Source organism: Mustela putorius, unplaced genomic scaffold (assembly GCF_011764305.1).
Source record: "Mustela putorius furo isolate JIRA1106 unplaced genomic scaffold, ASM1176430v1.1 tig00003869_pilon_pilon_pilon, whole genome shotgun sequence".
Classification (NCBI taxonomy): Eukaryota; Metazoa; Chordata; class Mammalia; order Carnivora; family Mustelidae; genus Mustela; species Mustela putorius.
In genome coordinates this window covers 8,875,845-8,898,676 of record NW_025422021.1, presented here as the reverse complement: position 1 = coordinate 8,898,676, position 22,832 = coordinate 8,875,845, and the positions used below count along the sequence as shown (strand labels likewise).

The 22,832-nt window shown below is 42.6% G+C and overlaps 1 protein-coding gene across 3 annotated transcripts in view; it reads left to right on the top strand.

Moving 5' to 3' along the window:
- Positions 1-11,993: 11,993 nt before the first annotated feature.
- MAP3K20 (mitogen-activated protein kinase kinase kinase 20) overlaps positions 11,994-22,832 on the top strand; it is a 178,667-nt gene continuing 167,828 nt past the window's right edge. Inside the window, exon 1 of one of the 3 annotated variants that reach the window (XM_045066830.1) lies at positions 11,994-12,181. The gene's annotated coding sequence lies outside the window, so the exon portion shown is untranslated. The other 2 variants (XM_045066827.1, XM_045066832.1) reach the window with 2 other exon arrangements.

Below are 22,832 nucleotides of genomic sequence, written 5' to 3'. Positions count from 1 at the left end.
CTGCTGGCCAAAGTGGGTCAGGGCACCTGCCACGATTCAAAGAGCGGAGGAATGATTCTGTGTCTCGATGTGCAGAGCTTCAAAGTCCCACACACAGACAGTGGATACAGGGAGAGGAAAATGGCTGTCATTTTCACAGTCTGCTAGAGTGGGGCTAGCCCCCAAAAGTGAGTGGCTAGAAGGAACACTTCTCTTGTTTGGGGCCAGTTTTTCGGGACCTGGTGCTTCTGTGGGAGAGAATCGAGCTCTTGGGGAAGGAACATGGAATATCAGAAAGATAACGGACTCTAAAATCAGGTGGATCTGGGTTTGACTCAGCATTTTCATGTGTATAGTCTAAAGCGGGTGCTGTCCCACTGCAGATCTCTACTTCAACCAAGCTTCTTCTCACGGCCACAGCCTGCATCCCGACATGCGGGAAGCCTCAGCTGTGAGCTCGGGAACAACGTTAGTTAACCTCCGAGCTTCGATTTCCACCTCTGCTCACAGGCATCCTCATTCCTCCCTCATGAAGGCTGCCTGGGAATTCAATGAGTGTTAAGGTGTACAAAGTGCCTAGCACAGGGAGTGCTTGGCACTCAGGAAATTTCAGTGTCTTCCCTGCCTCTGTGCTGCAAGGAGAGGCCACAGTAGACGGAACTTCAGAACACTGGGAGTTCGCCGGAGAGTCTTCAGCCAAAACAATCGAGAAAGGATGGCAAAGGGAGGAAACCTACAGGGCGGCTTCCAGCCATTGAAACTGACTTGAGGCAAAGGAGCCTTTGGAGAGTCTGGCCTTTCCCCTCATCCTTTGTCCTTTCCCCCAAAGGTACGCCAATTGCACAAAGTTTTTGCTGCAGTCATTGAAAGAGGATACTGTTATCTTGAACAGACCCATTTTAAAAGTTATTTGCAGCGGACTGGAAAACAGTTCAGATTACCAAGTGAAAGAGAGGAGAGGTGAAGAGAGAGTAAGATTCGGACTTTTTACCAACAGATCCAATATTCATGTATGAAGGAAGAGATCAGAAGCTAAACCAAGGGTGACACGAGTCACACACAGATCACACTAGGAGTTCGATTTTAACCTGACTGGGGTGTTCATTTACGTGTTCAGTCCACATCACCTAGAAACAGTTTCACACAGTGACAAGTTCTTCCCAAGGAAGGGTTCTTCATTAGCGGTTCTGATCTCCTCTTACCTGATGCTCACAGGCTGTCATAAACTCCAGTTGTATTTCTGGCTTCAGAAATTAAATTGAAGGTATGAACCAGAGGGTCCACTAAATTAGAGATTATTGCCTGTGGCACTCTGTGTGAGTCAGGTGAAGCTTGGTCCTTTTAATTAAGAATTTGCTTTCACTAACAACATGAGCAAATGAATAACATTAAGTCAACATTGAACCCACTTGTGGGGGGAGGGGTGGTTGTGGGAATAACTGAGATAAGGTAGTCGTAGTATAGACCTGAGGTGCGGAATTCGCTTATGCGTCAGAATTAGCATCTTTGGAGCAACTGAAGACTGTCTGTAACACAGGGCAGGGAAATCTTTTGAGCAGCAAGAGAAGATGATTGCTGGGGTGGGAAAAGAGGAAATTTTGTACTTTCACTTAAAATTAGAAGAAAAGGAAGATCCGTAAGGAATACAGAGTTTTAAATAAAAAAATTCTCTGAATTGGGGGGAGGGGGGGTTGGGAGAAGGGGGGTGGGGTTATGGACATTGGGGAGGGTATGGCTTTGGTGAGTGCTGTGAAGTGTGTAAACCTGGCGATTCACAGACCTGTACCCCTGGGGATAAAAATATATGTTAATAAAAAATAAAAAATTAAAAAAAAATTCTCTGAATGCTGGCTTTGGAAGAGAATTTTCAGGATTTCTTTTCAACCTGTCACTTCACTTACCGTTTATTGAATACCTACTGTCTACCTGATACATGCACACAGTATTTTGTTCTAAATACCTATGAGATGAATAGTCTTACTGTTTACTGATGAGGAAAACTGAGAGAAATTATCTTGCTCAAGGTCATATGCTTAAATTACGGCAGAGTTGGGGAAACCAAATGTAATCTGCTTCCAGAATATATGTTGTTAACTACGAGGCCACACTGTTTGACTCTCTTTTTGCCCCCAAGAGAACAGATTATCCAGGCTTTTGAAGCCACAAACTAAAAATAACAGAGAAGAGTTTAGGGAACCGAAGCATGAGATTAATTTTACCAAAATATTGTAAATGGAGTTTAGACAAGAGATTTGAGTGTATTTTTCTCTAAAGTTTGTCTTCAAAACCAAACTCTGTGTGTGTGTGTGTGTCCTTTCATAAAAATCTTATATATTGTATGTATACCATGGGAAGTCCTTAATTTCACAGGATGATATAATATTTCTCTGCATTTGTCATAAAGAATCCACTCATAACCAGGAAGACACTTCTGTTGTATTTGAAACACTTTATCTCTTAAGCCAAGTGGTTGTTTTCATATTATGCTCTTTGCCTTATTTCATTAAAATTGGCTCCACTGAAGTTGAAGTATTTTTGAGAGATGAAAATTAACTGAATATTTTGTAGAAAAGATGGAGAGGGGGTTTTATTACAGAATCCCATGGTATTTCATTTAAAAGCAAAACAAAACAAAACAAAAAAACCTCACAGGACCTATCTTGTCTTCCAAATCTTTCTTCTTTGCTACCCATCATATGGTGTCCTCTTCACATTCCCAATTCTCCATCCCTCTAGTTTGCAGATCATCCTTGGGACCCAAAGTCATATTTTCTTTTTAATGTAAATCAAGTTAATTTTCCCTGCAGCCCTAGCTCCAAATATGAAAGTCCCCACTCTGACTGAGGATGAAAATGTTTGTCCTCAGCAAACAGAAGACCCTCCTGTTACCAGGGTCATTCTCTTTAGAAGGGCAGTATAAAAGACAATTTTTTTTTTATCATAACAGAGAAAATTGTCTTATTTAAAACCCAAACTAGCTACGCTCCTATCTCCTAAAGGTGGATGTCATAATTCATACCAGGAAAGTAAACCTTCCTCTTCTTTCTTTCCATTTCAGGAACCAATGGGAAAAGAAAGAAGGAAAGACTGAAACATCAGAGTTCTCAACAATTCTGCTGTGTCCTAGCACACATTCAGCATGGACATACATTCATGGTAACAGGAACCTAACCAAATCATTACCTTTCGATGTGGAGATAAATTTCCAGAATGCTCATTGACATCACTCTTCCTTTTTGTTATAATAAGCTTAGGGGACAGTTTTTCCCCTGCTACTTTTGACAGATCCTCAGAAGCTGCAGTGATATTTTTGAAGCCCTTCATAATAGCAAAGGATTTATACCAATTCCTAATTTCTTCCCTGATCTTTACCATCTTGATAAGTTATCAAGTTGTAGCAAACCTTCAATCCACTGGGCTATTCTTCCTGGGTATGCTTCCAGCACTATCTCTCACATGTTTTTGTTAGCTCTCAGGGGTTATAACTTCACAGTAGGAGAAAGAAAAAGTCCAAGGCATACTAGCACTAATTCTACTGTATTGACTGAGTCAACCATGAAAATATCCTAAAGCATGCCTGCCAGTCAACTTGTCCCTCTATGTACTTGAAGTTCCCATTGAATCTTCCATTCAGCGACATGTCCTATAGGAGAAAAGTCTGCTTCATAGCAGCAGAGAAAATCCATGCCAGCTACTTAAAATAGTCAACATAATTTTTCATTCTTAAACCTAAACGATAACTAATGATCACCAGATATCTGAGAAAACTAGTACCATAAGAGATAAAAGTAAAGGGAAATAAAAAGAAAAACGGACTCCAGAGGAAACAGAAATAATTCAGGTAACTGAATAATAATAGTAATAATAACAGCAATATAATAGTGAATGTTTAGCTTGTGGAACATGACCAATAATAATACAAAGCATTACTGAACACTGACTCTGAACCAGGTCCTGTTTTAAACTCTTTGCATCTCTTTACTTATTTCATCCAAACAAAACCCCGTTATGGTCCCCATTTTACAGGTGAAGAAACTGAGGCCCAGAGAGGCTGATAAAATACACAAGGTCACTATGCAGCAGACCCAGGTCTATTTAATTCCTAAGCTCATGTTCTTAGTCCCTATGCTGTATTGCATTGAGAGCCTTCCTTTTTGAGTTTTAGATGCTTCAAAGTCCTAACTAACATCTACAATGGGTTGTATGATGGATCAAGGGATCCATTAAGTTATCAAGTTCTTACCTACAATGAACACTTAAGTTCCAGCCTACTTGATGAAGACTAGGAAGTGGCCAGAGCTTGAATTTGATCCCTATCTATATATGTATTCGCGATAAGACTACCCAAGTAAAGCCTACAACTTCAAGAATACCTACTAAGAATCATTCACAGTATGTTAACACTGAAACTTGCTGCATCCAGATCCCTCAGGCCTGGAAATAATCTGAGTCATCTGGAGATACATCTGACACTACTTCCTCCAGTAGCTGGAGATGTTGCTCATAGATAACAAACTGTGTAATCTAATACACTGAAACTTGTTACAGGGGGTTGTGCAACTAATTTGCATGGCAAAATGATCCAGAAAAACTTGTTGTATAGACAGGGCATGGTTGGTTAAGTGAGTCTGAATTTTGATTACTCAACTGAAATAGTTCAGTAGGATTTTGCAAATCTGACATAATTATTTTGAAATGTTTTCCCATAACAATTTAGTAAGGTCTGCTTTGTATTAATGAAGTAAAACACTAAGACAATTATCCAGTTATTTCTACTCTTTTACTTTTGCCAGCTCTCCAGTGGTGAGGAGAACTGTGATATGTAGTAATATAAAGACTAACCTCATGCATAATGATTTAAAATTGCAATATGTGAACATAAGGACAGAAATAAGTGGCATGTAAGAGACCTCATCTCATTGAAAATGGATGCTGGCACTATGGAAGGCCTGATAAGTAAGCTGATGTGTGACACAAAGTGAAGCAAAGGCTTAATGAACCTCATTCTCTGATTTGAAGCTAACATGTCTAATTCTATTGTAAAAAACAAAGTTACTTCAGATTCTCTAGGTATCAGGGAAGCAGTGAGTAGATTTATAAGAAAAGAAAATACACATACACACATACACATTCTTTCTCTCCCTAATACATATATTATCTTTTATTATATATATTTGACATATAAATGATATATACATACTCCATTTGCTTGCTTAAAAAAAGATCTAGAATTTATATCTTTTTAGAATACTGAAACTACGCTTAGGAAAATAAAGTATTATGGTTATAATTTTTAAATAGAGAATATTTCTTATATCAGTGGAAGAATAGCCACTGAGAAAAAAGACTTAATTTCCTTTTATAAATAGCTGTGGATCAGAGTACAACAATAAGTTCTAACTCTGCTATTGCTGTGCATTTAAAGCCAAGATGATGACTGTATTGAAAAAGAGGGAAGAGAAAATCAATAGATTATTGCTTCAATGGAGCTCACAACAGTGCTGATTAGAGAACACAAATGGATTGCATAATAGTAAAATAACTATAAACTGGGGATGGATTTAAGCCTATGTTAAGACCATTCTTAACTGAATTGTATCTTTAGAAAACATGCTTTGAAATTACAACAGTAAATTAAATCTATTCGACCGCAAAATTTAATACATAAGAAATAGCCTTTATTAATGATTTGGAAGAGGGAGTAAATAGCATGTTAATGAAATTTACAGATGATACTAAATTGGAAGGTGTTACAAACAACAATGTGGACAGGAGTTTAATACAAATGGGTCTTCAAAAGTTAGGGAAAGCCAATGGTGACCCCCCCCAAAAAAAGCATATAGGACTTTATAAAAATATTCATTGAAAAAATTTCAACTTGAGAAACAATTATATAAGAGAAGTGTGGTTGGAAAAGTGACCTTGAAATTTGATCAGGATTTCTGATATAATAAACTGGTTAATCCACTCTTGAGAGGTCCTAGGCCCCTTACTGGGAAGGAGTCATTCCCGCTCTGTAGGCGGACCAGAAGAACTATGGTGCTTATTTGCAGACTTTCTGGAGGCAAGCAAAATGAAGAAAACAGAGCAGGTAAAATAATTTTTAAAAATTGCTTATTGAGGAGAAAGGAAAGACTACTGAATAGGGAAGACCCATGATTACATACTGGTATCATCCTCTAATAATGTTTACACTGAAAAATCTATAGATACCTGAAAATTTTTTTAATAAAAGATGGTTGATGTCACTTGGAACTAATAATTACCTTATGAGATACAGTTCTTGCTTTTCCAGATATCAACATATAGAAGATTTTTCCTTCTTAATCCCATGTGCCCAAATCTAATAAATTTGTGATATTCTGAATGCCATATGGGATAAGATCATTGGTTTTCTTGGGGTGTCTGGAAGTTTAGGTCTGAATTTGCTTCACCCGGAAGAGCGAGATGGGTTATCTGGAAGCCCTGGAGATGCTAAGAAACTAAGTAATGTTTCTCCAGTGTCCCACCAGCTCATCTGGGGCTAAGATACAGTTATCTAGGGACGAATGCTTGGGTCTATTTATTGTCTCTGTTCAAGCAGAACCCTCAGTTTCAGACATATGACGATTTTCATGACATTTTCTATTTCCCTTAAGATTTCATGCTCCCTTTGAGTAGAACCTGCCACTGCCACACATGTGATGGAGGGAGGAGAGAGCGTTCCTGGTGGCCCAGTGTGATGCTGAGGGTGAGAACTGATGGAGGAAGATCCAGGGAAGGGGGTGAAGGTGCTGGAAGGAGGCAACGTCAGGCCAATGAAGATGGGGGATAATGTTGGTGAAGAAAAGTTGGATTAGACTGTGTGCCCTCAAGATCTTGGAGTGTATTTAGCAGGCAGCAAAATGTCAGTAAAACCTTTGAGTAAAGGTTTTTGAATTTTGATACAATTCTGTGTACTGTGTTGGATATTGCTTCCAAATACATGTTATTCCCTAATCAGACAGGCAAGCCACATAGGTCTTAACCTAAATTGCAGAAATGTTGACTAGGCAGGATAGAGAACAGGGCCCAGCAACATACCATTAGAAACCCTTTGTAAGGGAATATTGCACCCTGAGTGACATCAGCCCTTTTGCGAGTGTACCTTTGAAGGTGTTTTCAAACTGACAGCAATGTATTGTATTATACTGTCATTCGTTAAAATCCCCTTCTGATTTATAAAGTCGTCTTGAGAAACTTTGTCATGTTTCACTGAGGAAGTCTTCATTGTCCTCTATGATTCCCCGAGAGAAAGCCAAGCTTGTATGGTACATCTTGATTTCAATGAATCTGTGTTGGTTCCTGGTGCTCACATTCAAAGTACTTACTAGCTTTCTGTTTAATCATGGAATTTAATAATAACTCTAGGATTGGGGCGCCTGGGTGGCTCAGTGGGTTAAGCCGCTGCCTTCGGCTCAGGTCATGATCTCAGGGTCCTGGGATCGAGTCCCACATCGGGCTCTCTGATCGGCAGGGAGCCTGCTTCCCTCTCTCTCTCTCTCTGCCTGCCTCTCCGTCTACTTGTAATCTCTCTCTGAAATAAATAAATAAAATCTTTAAAAATAATAATAATAATAATGATAATAATAATAATAACTCTAGGATCTTGCCAGAAAAGCATACCAACTGTTATATACTTGGGGAAGAAGCTTATGAATTCCTTGCAATAAAGTAGGAGTAAGAACAAATAGGAGAGATGGCAAGGCTCAATGCTGAAAGGGTATGAGAAACTCAGCTATGATTTGGTCACATGTTCGATCTAAGATATTCAAGAAGAATAGCATGGCAGATGAGAGCAAAAGGAAGCAGTGCCTAGGACTCAAGACTCAAAGGTAAGTAGGCCTTCATCATGTCACATGGCCATCAGGCAGTATGGACCCAACAAAGTGATAGCTGCTGAAGGATAGGACTGGCACCGCACCCCACGTTGTTGGAGGTCTAGCAAATTGCTCTCTTCCCTATTCTGGGTAGCTGTCCTTTGACTCTGCATCTCTCTCTCTCTCTTTTTTTCTTTTTATTTTTTTAAGATTTTATTTATTTGACACAGAGAGATCACAAGCAGGCAGAGCAGCAGGCAGAGGGTGGGCGGGGGGGAGCAGGGTCCCTGCTGAGCAGAGAGCCCAATGTGGGGCTCGATCCCAGGACCCTGAGATCATGACCTGAGCCAAAGGCAGAGGCTGAACCCACTGAGCTATCCAGGTGCCCCTTGACTCTGCATCTTGAGGCACGTGGGATACATGGCCAATGATTCCCTCCACCTCATACTCTCTAAAATAGCAGTTCTCCAAATTCGCTCCAGGAACCCCTTCAGCGAGTCTGAAAGGTCAAAACTCATCTCATAGAGATACTGAGGTGTGATTTTCACTGTACCCTCTTATGAATGAACAGTGGGCTCTCCCAAAGCGTACATGTGGTGTGATGCTGCACCACATGAAACGCAGAAGCAGATATGAGAATCCAATCGTCTTCTTTTAAACCAGACATTATAAAGATTTGCAAAAATATAAAACAATGACATTCTTCTCACTTTTAAAATTTTGCACAATATTTGTTTTTCATCAAAATATGTTTAAGCTAGTATAAGTGAATTTTAAATAGATTTCTGTTTTAATTTCTACTATGGTAAATAGTGATAGATACAACTTATCGATACAGAAACCATTTGGCACCCTCAAGCACGTTAGAGTGTAAAGGAGTTCTGAGACCAAAAAGTTGGAAAATCGCCTTATCTAAAAGAGCAATCCCTGAAGTCCACCTCTTGCTCTGCAAAGGAAGACAAGTTGCTAAAGTTTTCCAACACTTTTTCCTGCCCTACAGTGTGGGATGATGTTTCCAACTGCCTGATAGGGTTGTTGTGAAGATCAGATGCACAGTCCATGTACAGCTCTTAGTTCAGAGCATAGCACCTGGGCATGTAGTAAATAGTAGCCGTCATTAGTATGATTATCATGATCAGTATTCTTCTTGCTCCTGCTGCTACAATTACCACCATCATGAGGATGATTACTCCCTCAGCAACGCCTTTACTCATTTAGCCAAATAATTTATTCCTTGAACTTGTTAAATGCTTTTGGGCCTTTGTGCTTATTGTTCCCTCTGTCTGTAATACCTTTCCAACCTTTCTGTCCAGCAAATTCACTCCATTCTTCTCCCATGGACGTGGAGGTTCCATGACCCCTCAAACCCGTGTTATGTGCCCTACTGTAATCCCATATCCTTGCCTTCTTAAGAGCACACCACAGTACAATCACTTGTGTCTTTTCTGGCTTTTCCGCTGCACTCAGCACACTCTGTGAGAACAGAGACCACGTCTTGGCCACTGCTATCATCACACGCTCAGAACAGTGCCTGCGATTTAGTAAATGCTTGCTGAACCAGTTTTGCCCAAGTCCCCAATTTCTCTTCGTGCTCTGCTGTTCCTTTCAGGCCTTGGAACGCTTAAGCAAATTTGGGACCCGAGATATTCTTTTGAATTCTTCGGTCTTTAAGTTAGATGTGAAAGTTAAGTTCCAACAATGACCTGGGCTTCACGCCTGATTTTAAGGTCATGGTGGCTTATCTTAAAGGATGCAGGACTGTGTGCCTTCATGTCCTGGGGGTTCAACATGGTGCAGGAGGGAGAGCACCAGCCTTTGGGCAAATGCTGGTAATTCCTAGCTAGGATCTAGACACAGACTGCTCAGAGTCTGCCATGGAGGATAGAGATGGCTGGAGAAAATGCTCCTGGGTCCCCATGTGCCTCAGAGTGGGAGGGATAATCAGAATGCTCTCTTCCTTGTAAGCTGCCTTTCCTTCTATCTTTAGTAAAACTTATGTCTGCATGTCTCTGATCCTCCCATAGCTTATGGCAGTTTCAGAATTTCTATTCCAGAGGAGTTTAGGGACAAAAATCTGAATGGGAGACCAGAAGACTTTTTTCTTTAAGCTCTATTTGCATAGCAAATACACTGTTTTTTTCCTGACATTGCATATTTATTTTGGAGGGTGTTCTTGGATATAAGAGGGTGCTAAGGACTCCCAATCCACCCCGCTGCTGACAGTACATCTATTTTTAGTGCGGAGACATTTGAAGCAAAGGGATAGGAAGGCTTGATAGGAGAGGTTTGACTAGGTCGCTTTTGGTATTGCTCTTCACATTTGTAAATCTACGCAGGTGAGAATCAACCAACACGCGCTCCAGAAAAGATTGGGAAGTTTGAAAAAGCAGAGTCAGCCATGGGACTAAGCACTAGACTATATTTATTAGGTCTGGGGCTCAAAGAGATCAGTAGAGTCATAAGGAAACAGGCAACTTGACCAAAGAAGAGTCAGACTTGAGGCGTCCAGGTTATCACACAATTATGCATTTATTTCAGCTATGGGCAGATACAACAGAAATAAGACACGACCTCAAGGAACTTGCAACCTGGTTGGGCAGATAAGAGAATGCTTCCCAGTTTATCATGTAAGCATATTTGTGAAACTCTGCTGTAGTGTTCACTGTTCCTGCTCCTTATCTTGTCTAATTAGGTAGGGGAAATAGGATGAAGGGAAAAATGGATGGGAAGGAAGGGGAATGTGGTGAAAATGTTGACACTTAAGGCATGTGCTTCAAGTTTACAGTAATACAGTTATAGTTTTAAAGCTGGAGCCTGTGGCTAACATCTCACCAGGCCCTCTTATTTTGCAGAGCAGAAAACCGGGCCTGTCTAGCAAAGCTCCCCAGCTGATGAGTGGTAGGACTAAAACCAGAAGCCAGGCTCACTCATGCCCAGTCTTAGGGTCTTTGCCATCACAATGTAGTGCCTTGTGAGGTAGACTGACTGGAGTGATGGGATACCTGAATCTATCCTGAAGAGTCTTAGTTTACTCTCTCACGTTCAGATGATTTTCAGATCTATTCGATTACATCAGGAATTCGGTTTGCGTGATAGTTTTCATCAATCCTCATTTCTCAGTTACTGAAATAGAATCCATCAGTGCTGAAATTCCTAGTTCTCACCAAAGGGAAAATTCAATAATCTGAAAAACAGACGAGAACGTGGTGTGTTTTTAGCTTATTTTCACCTATCCCTCTGCTTTCATATTTTCGACTGACGATTTGCAATTCTTTCTCTCCTGACCTCTTTTCTGAGTCTCCGTTTCATAGTTCAGGGGCTGCATCTCTATCTGTTTTTCAAGCCAACTTCTCCCCCACAGATCCCTGTTCCTGTCAATGGCACCACCCTCCTTCCAGTCACTCAGGCCTGAAACCTTCGCATCATCTCTGGCTCTTTCCTTCTTCTCTTCCACACCCCCGGCTTCTGTGGCCTCTTCCTGAAACGTGTCCCTCAATTCCATTCCTCCTTTCCAGGTCCATTTCCTACCCTCCTGCCCAGGTCCTCACAATCCCATTACCAGGTCGGGACAGTATTTACCGCTCTTGCTGCTTCCCAGTCTTGCCCTAGTAACGCATCCCACAACCTCCTGGACTGCTCGCTAAGTCACCGTTCAAACACAAAACCCTTTGCTTCTAACTTCCCCCAGCTCCCCAGGGCCCATAGATGATAGAATACGAACCGAAACCCCTGGATAATGCTGCCTGTACCTTTGCGACCTTGCCTCGCCTTTCCCCAACAGAGCCATCCTTCCCAATCAACAATTACTTTTCTTCCCAATACTTACTGCTGCCTCTTGCTCAACACCTGGGATGAGTTCTTGTGTCCTCATCTGAACTCAGTTTTGTTTAAGTCATGCAGCCGGGCAGCCGACCGTGACCCCTCCTCGAAATGCCTCTGTAAGTATCTACTGGTGGTCCCACCCACGCAGCCTTCAGCCCTATCTCCTAGAAATATCTTCCCAGGTCTGTGCCCTTCCCAACCAGATAATTAACTCCTGCGGGGCCTGAAGCATCCTCCCGTCTCTTCGTATTCCCAGCACCTCTGACAAGCTAAGTGTTGGTTGATAAGGACTGAGTTGACCCGACAGGTGGTGGGAACTTGTTGAAATGAGCTGAAAGCCACCGAGAGGCCCAGAGGCACGCCTCCCTCTCCCGGCGCCCCGCGCTGCAGGGCCGGTGCTCTTCCCACCGAGTTCCTCCATCCCCCCAGCCGGGCGGCTGCCTGGGCGCAGGGGCGCACCGAGCCCTCGGGGGGCGCAGGCCCGGGAGGCCGGCCCGCACGTCGGAGCCGCGGCCAGAGGCCCGGCCGTTCCACGCTCGGAGGTAGGTGGTGCTGTTGCCGCGACTGTCTTCCTCATTGGCGCGGGGCGGAGAGGCGGAATGTTCAACTCCTGACTCGGGCGGAAGCGTGGGAGCCGCGAGGGCCGCCGTCCTCTCGACCCCCGGTCGCCGCCCCTGCCCTCGGCGCGCGCGGGGCCTCGGCGCCCCCGGCTGCTACTCGCGCCCGGCCCGGGAGCCAGGTAAGGGGCCGGCGGGAGGCCGCGGAGGGCGAGGCTGGGTGGGAGGCCCGCGGCGCTCGCGAGTCTCGGGGCCGAGGCCCTGGCGGCCTGCGGGGCTCCGCCGCGCGCCCTCCCCGACCCGGGGCCCGCGCGGGCGGCCGCGGCCCGAGCGAGCGTTGCCGGAGTTCCGCGCGGCGGCCCGGAGGCCCCGGGAAGTTCGGGCGGGTCCCACGCAGAAGTTGGCGTCCGGAAGGGCGGGCGCAGTCTGTCGGGCTTTCCCGGCCCTGCGCGCGGCGCGGGAGCGGGGGCCGCCGCTTCCCCTCGCGGAACGCCGGGGCCCGAGCGCCGGAGCGCGGGCCTGGGCGCGGGCGACGCGGCCCCTCTGGGAGGCGAAACGCGAGTCTTCCAAATCAGGGCAGGGCGCGGGCCGCTTCGCAGCGGAGGGCTTTGCGTGCGAGGGGAGACCAGTAACTTCTGCTTTTCTCCCACCGCGAGCCGCCCTCCCCGACCCTCCCCGGGACAGCGTGCGGCCCGCGCCGCCCGCACCCTCCAGCGGCCCCCTCTGCCTCCCTCCGGGGCGAGGGTGCTGCTCCGCGACCCGGTGGCGGCCCTCGGCCCCCCGGGCTCTGAGACTTGCCCCCAGCCGGGAGGGCCAAGCTGAGGTCGCCACGACGCTTGGCTGGCTCCTGACAGCTCGCAGACCAACTTTTCCAGAAACCCGGAGAGATGGCTCCGAATTGCCAGAATAAAGGGGGCAGGTCATTATTAGATTGCTGAATGCATGTGTTTCTGATGCGCCTCGAGATGTTTGCAAAAGCGCCGTTTATGGAGGACTTAATTAGTATTTCTGTTAGTTTCTTAAATAACGAAAGCAACATCATTTGGTGGCCGGATCCAATGATACGACGATAAGCAGCTCTCTGTTAATAAGGGTGTATTAGAATCCACTTAACAATTAATGCGAGGATATCTGAGCTAAGATGGTTGCTAAAGTATGTTCTGTTTTATCCCTGAAGCTGTTTTAGGAGAGCCTTCTTGCTTTCTTGACCTCACTTGACGCTAACGGTCGGGATTCTGCGGATCCGAACCTACAAACACATTGAAAGGCAAAAATAAACAAGTGCTTCAAGACAGTTAATGACTTCTTTGTAGTGGGCCTAGCTCCACAGTGAAATTTCATGTTGCTTTTTGATTAAAAAAAAAAAAATGACGGATGCATTTTAATTATGGTTTTGGTCATTTGTAGAGCCTTTGTTTAAAGTTCCAGCTACAATAGTGAGAGATTAAGGAGATTGCAAATGAACATGAATTTGGTTTGTTTGGAAAGAGTGAATTAAGATAAAGGAAGATGGTCCCATAAAGCAATGTGTGCTGTTTATTTTCGTCTTTCACAACATAATTCCTATTATACCTTTTTTTTTTAACCTGGAAAATATAGTTTGATTCAGAAGTTAGAGTGATAATAATTCCAAAGGAAATGATCACAGTGCAATGGCAAGGAGACTTTTCTTGTCTAGGAAAGCAAATAGATGACTGATCTCTTCTTACTGTTTTTGGGAACACATAAGACACATTAAAAAGAGAAATATCCAAATATTAAGCAGGAGGATTTGGATCTAAAAATGGATGGTCAAAGATCTTGGGAACTAAGGGACCTTCTTGCCAAATAAGGAAACTTGGCAAGCTGCACTGTGTATTTTAAGTTAGCACAAGAGTGAGTGTTATTGGCAATATATTGGCTGAGTGCCTATCTGGAATGAGCAGTGAAACTGACTTTGACAGGGCTACAAAACTATAAACAGGAGTTATGAGGGGTGTGGAGGGAATAATCTAGTCAGAGAAAACGCGGTTACAGTGAGGTTTTGTGAAAAGAGGTCAGACATACATGAAGCTATTAGTGTGGAGTCAAAGAGAAAAATGGACAGTTTTTAGAAATTGTTGGATTCAGAGAAAAGAGAGGAGAGAATCAATGATTTTTTTTCTTTTTAAACCCAGAAAAAGGTGTTTGCGGTGATACAGTACTTCTTGGAATGAGATAGCCTTGTATCTGTATCCAGAGATACTGAAAATAAAAATCAATTTGGATCATTTGTTTTCCATTTTATTCTACCCAGGACAGATTGACAGGGAGGGTGTCTCATCTATCTAAATGTAATAGGAGTAGCGAAGGCATCTTTTGGCCTTACTGCAGGGAAGATTTAGGCTACTTCTTTTGTGGCCTATTAACCTTGCCCCACTACACACAAATAAGCCAGAGCTCCAGCTGTGACCAGAAAACTGTACCTGTTAAGGAAAGAGAGCTATAAATGTGAGAGCTTAGATTGGTTTGCCTGATACATGGGTGCTTTTGTGTGGGACCATCCTACGGACTGCTGAAGCATCGATTATGCCCTGTAGCAGTTAAAATAATCCCAACCCAGGAGAAGATTCTGCGGGACAAAGCAGCCATGCATTGACACTCTAACCCCGCATTACAGTTGCTAATAGGAAATTAAAGCCTCAAATTGAACTTTAGGTGGATAATAAGCAATCTAGTGATTACTGTCATAAAGAAAGAGCTTGTTTAAAGGAAAAGAAAAAAAAGATTTGAAGGACGGGACGGAATGATATAGTGGAAAAAAGACCTACGATATGGTGGGGAAAAAAAGATACAACTTTGAAGTCAGAGCTGAGTTTGAGTCCTGGTCATGTCACTTGTAAATTAGGTGGTTGGCTTGGGCAGTTTTCATTCCCTTCATTGTCTGTTTTTGCATCGGTAAACTGGGGACAGTGCTACCTGCTTGCTGCATAAGCCTATGAGACTACAGACGGAAATGCTTGAAGCAGCATCGGAAACTTCAGCCACTATATTTGAGTGGTGGAGAAAGGTGTTTTTCCACATTCTCGAGTTAGAGGCAGAGCAAGTTGCTTATTCTATCTATACCCAGGTAGCTGGCCCCGTTCCCAAAGCATACTTCATGGGAGTGTACAGGGCTTAGAGGTTTTCGTAGCAACTCTCCTGCTTTAAGGGTTTGTAAAGCAGGTTTGTGATATTTGGGGGGAAAGAATCTGAAGCTTATTGCATTTAAATATCTATATGAGGAATTTGAAGAACTTGGGAGTTATACGAGTAAGGGAAGGTTATGACCTGGAAGACCAAAACCAAAATTACTTGGAAACGTTCTTAGAGCTGCCTTTGAGCACAGCTTGTCTTCAGGGGCTGACATCCTTCTTTCTGGACTCTGTAGAAGAAAACCGAAAAGAGAAGGCAAGAATCGCTATCTAAAGGTCATGGAGTGAATCTTCACTGATGAAACTTTTCTACCAGAGTACCCTGTTGTGGAGAAGAATGTATTTCTTCAGGGATCTGTAAATAGAGCCACAAATACTACCCCATGTAAACAAGCACTTTTTTAAACTTGTATTTCATCTTAAAAATTCATCTGAATGTTGCATTCTCTTCTGTACTGTTTGACTGTTGGACAAACCAGGACGGATAGACACTTGGCATGTTTATTTCCCCAGATGTTAAGGTGAAATGGAGTCTTGTAGGTAATGGAGTCTTGTAGGTGGTGGATTATTCATACACCTTCTGCGCAGTGCGGCGTAGTCCGCGTGTGGGGGAGGGAGAGCCTGGCTCTGATGGATGGACCTGCCCCATTAGGCTTTGCAGCCCCGCCCACCGCATGGGGTAACACCGTTCCATTTTGTGGAGAGAAGAATAGCAGTAGATCATCACCCAGAGTTTTTATTTTCGGTGGTTATCCTGGGTCTTTAAGTGTGCACAAAGTTCTTTGCTTTGGGAACGGAGGAGAGGAAGGGATGAGGGGAAAGATTAGTTGTAGGATAGAAATCCGGAGTATGACTCTTGGCTTCCCAGCCTGTTTGGGAGGAGAAATTGAGGAGATTGGCCCAGTCATCTCCATCATCTCCATCGCTGACAGCCATCACTGCTCCTCTGCCTTGCCAGGGACTCCTCGGTCAGGTTCATGTATCCCTGGGAAGGGAGACCATGCATCCTTTAGAGTAGGTTGATTAGTCACAAAATACTCACAGGGTCGCTGTTCCGGCTGTTGCAAGAATCTCCTGTTCTGCGTGCCCATGTGCCATTGAACCCTCTCCAGGACAGGCAGCTCACTACTAGACAGAGTGGCAGAGTGCTTCATAGGCGACTCTAATAACCAGGAATTTTTGTTGGAATTTTTAGATCGGTGAAGCACAATGTGGGGTCTTCCGTGGCCGCTTCTGGTTTTAACAGTCCCCATTTGCTTTCATCTTATGTCGAGGTTACCAGGTTTTAACTGTCTTATTGACCCTTCTCAGGGCACATTTGTTCTAGGTAATTAGTCCAAGAGCACACCTGTTTGTTAGCTGGCAGGAGGGGTCAGATAGCTTCTGTCTGATGGAACGTGGTTAGGGGTAGAAACAAAAGCCAAGTAGCAGCAGCATTAGGGATGGCTAGGCCCACTGACTGAAGTAAGCCTTGTTTAGTCTTGTTTTCAACCCCACCCCTCCTCCCACCCCCAAACATTTGTGAATTCCTCTTCCAGCCACTGGTAGAAATGTGCCCTCTCAATGCTCCTTTGCTCCCCTCCCAGACTCTGGCCCAGCTCTCTTCCTGGGCCTCCAGTCCTTGGACACGGTTCCTCTGCAGGGACCCCAGGTCACCCATCGTACCGGCCTCATGTTGCCTAGTTGGGCTTCTGTTTGAGCACAGACACATTTCCACGTGGTATTTCTGTGGCGTCAGTGCCCCCTGCCTCCTACGTTCCTCTTCCTCCAGTGTTTTGCCTCCAGTGACAACATTTCTGACAGGGAAATGTGTCATGGAAGTCTGTCTTCGTTAATTGAAATATTAAAGGACAAATCAGAATGTTTCATTTAACTGGCTCATCTGTATTTTAACCTTGGCTCTAATTAGAGGGATTTGTCACTTGTACGGTCAAGCATAGACTCACAAAAAAATGAAACAGTAGCTGTTCTATTTTTTAAGAGTCTCAAAGTCTATTTCTCTCTGATAGTCACGACTAAAGAGCCTATTCACTGAGCCCAACCTCTTCTGCACAAGATCAGCTGCTTTTCAGGGGCAGCCTTGAAGGGAGGAAGGAGTGTCCATGGTCCACGATACTGGTTGGTTCTATTTGCATACCTACTCTCCTCTAGTTAGTCTTACAGATCTTTCTTTGCGTGGTTTAAAAACAAAAGCAGTAAACGAACAGCCCTGCTCAAGAACAGAATGTTAGAATCTTTGCCCTTGCTGTTCTGAACAAAGACACCATGTTTTGAAGATTAGACTTGGAGGAGAAAAATCACTGTAGAGCCATAAACCAAGTGGCATTATTTTAATACACATGCAGGTAAAGCACATATTTGTCTTATTCACTAATCTATGTTAAGGAGGCTGAAACAATGCTAGCATAAATAAATATTAGAGCAGCAAGGTTGGCAGAAGACTTTGTTGAGGGCTGTTCTCTAAAAGGTTTTTTTTTTCCCCCTTTTGGTCCAATTCAGGTCATTCTAAAATAAATTAGTTTTCTTCCTATATTGCATCAAAAATAAACTTGTAATTTTTATGAGGAAGGGAAAAAGAAAAATGTCAGTTAAGGATAGAAAAAGAGGAAGAATCTGCATTCAGAAATTACAGGCTCGTGTAAAAAGTAGAAAAATCCAGAAAAAGTCCAAAGACCTATTTTCTAGTACAGTTAGTCCTTTTAGAAGGTGGATTTAATTAAAGAGAGAGTTATGATTTGCAGGTATTTAATGACGGTGGTTACAGTTTCTTGAATCCATTTGATATGCAGTAGATAAGATCTAAAGGCAGACAGTGGCCACCACAGAAAGTAGGAATACTCAAGGAAACTACCAAAGTGAATGCCATAATTGAAATAAGTAGGTCCTAGAAATTCTATCTAAAAAGTGCAAAAAAAAAAAAAAAAGTATCGCCGTTTAATAAATTATTTTCCTTATGAAAAAGTTCAAAAGAAAATTGTGATTACACACTAATAAGATCTTGCAAAAGCTGTCCAGACCAAAAGCAGCAAACAGAGGAGTGAGGAAAAAATTAAAACATACACGGATAAGAAGGGACCAATAGTACATTTATTAATCATTGCTCTGCCAAGCTACTGGAGATATAAAACGATTCTGAAAACAGAGGGAAGAGAACTATGGAGGAGAGCAGACTGAACAATGAAAGCAGAAGTCTATGATGATAAGACTTATTAACATAACTTGACAATGGTCCTTTCCATTTGTTGAATATTGTTTACTAGGTGCTGAGCACTGCACAAAGCACTTTCACGTCTCCCACTTCCCAGCACCAGGCAGGATGGGTATTGTTGCTTGTGAGAAGACTGAGATCTGGGAAGTACAGTAGTAAGTTCACATTTGCTACTGGGCCAAGGTCTAACAGCTAGGAAGTTCACATATGCTACTGGATCTAACTGGGGTCTTTTCCCTGGACCATGCTGCTTTTGTGTTGAAATAGCTGTTATTGGGAAAGGACACTCCTTAAAGAACTCAAATAATATTCTGCAAACTGGATAACTTTTGAGCTAGCATTTGGTGAAGGAATGGAAGAGCTTTCAATTTTTTTTTTAACTTATTGGGTCTAGAGAGGTCATGGTCAGAAAAGGTGATTGGTTCAAAGGTTACCAAGAGCTAGAGACAGAGTTCAAACTTATTATCCATCTAAGCCTAGATCTTGTTTTTGTTTTGTTTTTTTTTTTTTTTAAGTTTTAGAATGTTAGCAGGATCTTTTCTTCTTTTATTTTGTTGTTTTTAATTCAGGACAAAAGTCATTTTGTTGGACTAGAAAACTGAAAACCTTAAAGTCAAATAATACTCCATTTAAAGTTTTCTGCCTCCATGTGGTTTCAGTTTTGACAGTTTGCTGATGGTGATAATATATGTGCTTTTAGCAGTTTAGTTAATAGTTAAAAATCTTTTCTAAATTTCGATTTTCACATTTTAAAAAATTGAACAAGTTCTTTTTTTACTATTCAAGTACTCAAGTGATTGGCTTCCACCAGCACTTGTTAGTGATTTTCAGCCTTTTCAGTGCTGTGACACCCTATTATGCTTTGATTTTTGTGATATCTCCACTCTGGCTTACCCTTCAGTGCTGTGTGGTAGATCCTTATTAATATTTAAAACAGTTGTGAGAGTTTATGAAACAAAAGTTAAAATGCTACAAAATTAGGACTGGGGATTGTTGCATGGAGAAAAATTGCCTTTCCTGTGTAAAAGCAATTGTTTTAACATGGTGGGATATAAACATCACTTGATTGGGTGTGCTAGGTAAATACCTTTGTATGGGTGACTCATTACATTTGGGTGTATTCACTGGAGAACACCTCTGAAAAGTCAGACATAATTTGATCAGGTAGTAGTCTTCCCCAAGATGCTCTAAGTGTGATTAATCAGCAACTCCTATTTTCCGTTCTTCTGATCATAACTTGATCCTCTTTGAGTAATGATTTAAATTAAGGGAGGATAGCTCAAGGGGAAAAATAAATATCTTCTGCTTTTTGAAAATTTGTCTTATACCACTTTGCTCTTACGAGAGACCTAAGTTAATACCTGGTTTTGCTAACTGAAAGAAATCTGAAGAGGATTTTCACTTTTAGGGAAAGAAAGACAAAAAGGGAAAATTGCATTCAGCATTTATTTTGCAGTGAGCTGTTGATAGAGGTGGGACGCACCCCAACCCCCTACCTCTGGTACAGTACTCAGCATCAAGCCACTGTAGCTTTGAACTGTCTGAGAGCATCTGTACTTTCTTTATCTTGATTTATTTACTGCATCCATTAGCAAGATGTGTCATAAGCTATCCGAAAGGCCTAAGAGGGGTTAATTTTGGAGTCTGGAAATAACTCAAAATTTTCTCCTTGTAAATTAATGGCAGTTGCTTTTTCGCTTTATGCCATTTTCTCTAATGAAAGGTTTCAAAGGAAGGCTGTACTTTCGGATAGTGGGGAAAACCTGTTCGTGGTCTGATACTCTATAGAAGGCAGTGGGGATTTCAGTCAGGTTTCTCAGCTAAGTCCATGATGCTTTGCAAGCTCACTGGAATTAAAACCTGTACTTGTACACCCCAGAATTGTTAGTCTCTTCAGTAATAAAGATGGGACTTAATTTTTTTATGGTCTCAATAAAACATTAAAGTAATTACATAGTTCCATTCATACATAGCAAGATGTATCACAAAGTGAGTAACAATGATTCTGGGAAGAACAGGATTAGGTGCGTCATCTCAAGGAATGAAGGGCCTGGAGAACAATACTTCTCAGAGGTCAGCCTTCCTCAGGTCAGTTTCAAATGTAAGCGATCCTACCTCGGTTCATCCATACTTCCTGGACTTGCTCTGTACAAAAGGTTTAGATTTATTCATATTGATCTCATCCTGGTTTAGATCTCTAGGCCTTTTTTTTTTTTTTTTTTTTTTAGATTTTATTTGTCAGATTGAGGGGAGAGAGAGTGCAAGCAGGGGAGGAGCAGAGTGAAAAGGGTGAAGCAAGCTTCCCACTGAGCAGGGACCCAGATGCAGGACTGGATCTGAGGACCCTGGGATCATGACCTGAGCTGAAGGCAGAGGCTTTAACCCACTGAGCCACCCAGGTGCCCCTCTAGGTTTGTTTTGAAAATAGCTTCTTTCCTCTTTGTCCTCCTCCTATTCCTCCTCCTTGTCTTCCTTCTCCCTTGGACTCATAGATACCTAATTCTGGAGTCCCAAATATATTCTCAGTTTCCCAAGAAGCCTAGGCAGCAGTTTCCAAATCAGGATTCGCTTCACAATCCTCTGGGGGGAACTTGTAAACACTACAGATGTCAGATTTTACTTAGGCTGATTAGAATCTTTCTAGCTACAAAAAGTATAAGGGAAGAATAGCCAGAAACCATTCATTCATTTGTTCATTTGTTCATCCATTCAGCAATTTTTGAATGGAAAATGTGCAGCATGTGTGGCTGTGTACTAGGTGCTGAAGATCCAGATGTAAATAGAAATGAGTGTTGCCTTTAAGGGATTTACAGTCTGGTGGGAAGTAAGTAGGAAAGCTGAATAGGTAAAGAAAGGTGCTGCGGCACAAAAGGAGAACTTAATTCTGCTTACAGGACTTGAAGCAGGTAGTCGGGGACAGGAGTTTCCTGGGCAGAGAAGGACATTCAAAGTAGAATTAGGTTATACAAAGGTATGGAGATGTGAGAGAGGTTAGCAAGTACTGGAAACTGCATGTAGTTCCTCATGTGTGTATGAGAAAACAAGAAGTAAAAGTTGTCGGTGGTAAAGGAGCACACAAGAAAATTTCCCAGAACTGAAAGACATGAGTTCACTGGGAGCACAGGCTGAGAGAGTTCACTCAATGTCCTACCAGTGAATGAAAGACTCTCCTCCACATGTGCTGTCAATTTCAGCTTTCGGAAGTGAATACAGGGTCCTAAAAGCTTTCAGAGAAGAAGTAATAGTATAAAAAGGATTAGTTACCAGAGCACAGTCAGGCTGCTTTGCAGCTGCATTAGAAACTAGAAGACTGGGGCACCTGGGTGGCTCAGTGGGTTAAAGCCTCTGCCTTCAGCTCAGGTCATGATCCCAGGGTCCTGGGATCAAGCCCCACGTCGGGCTCTCTGCTCCGCAGGGAACCTGCTTTCTCCCCTCTCTCTGCCTGCCTCTCTGCCTACTTGTGATTTCTTTCTGTGTGTCAAATAAATAAAATATTAAAAAAAAAAAAGAAAGAAACTAGAAGACTATGAAGGAATACTTTTGAAGTTATTTCCTACCTGGAATTGCAAAGCCAGACAAGGGTATCAATGAAGACATTTAAAGGCACACAGATTTTTTAAAAAAAAAATTGCATTCTGGATACTCTATTAGGTTGTTAATGGGAGATGTACACTGTTAAAACAAGGGAATAAACCAAAAAAGGAAAAGCAGGGGATTCAAGGTTGGGTGTTCTCACAGAGAAGGTGAAGGAAATTTTGGGATGATGGTGAAGGGAAGTTTCAGTCCAAGTCAGGCCTATATAGCAACCGTTCAGCCAGATTGAATCCAGATGAAGAGTACAGGAGGAATGTCTCTGAGAAAACAATAGAACATTCTCCGCCAAATTACCAGACATTTTCATTTTGTTAGAAGAGGTTTGCAGTTCTTGGGAGAGTTCGATGCAGTGCATACATGCTAAGCAAACAACAAAAACAGAGCAACTAATAACTCTAGGAGAAACAAAAAGTTATCCAAGAAAGGAAAAAATCATTGAATCCCACATAGGAGTCCTGAGAATATTTACTTTGTCTACAGTAGTCAGACTACTGACTATTGATTTAACTAAATGTTAAAATATATTTGGAAGTTGGGAGGATTGGCAAATGTGATGTATTTCTATGCAGGGATAAAGGAGATTTATGAAAACTAAATCCTTTTCTTCCACAGGGAGAAGTTAATAGGTAATATCTGAAATGGAACAATCGAGAAATAGAAATATGAACACATTTTGTAGAAA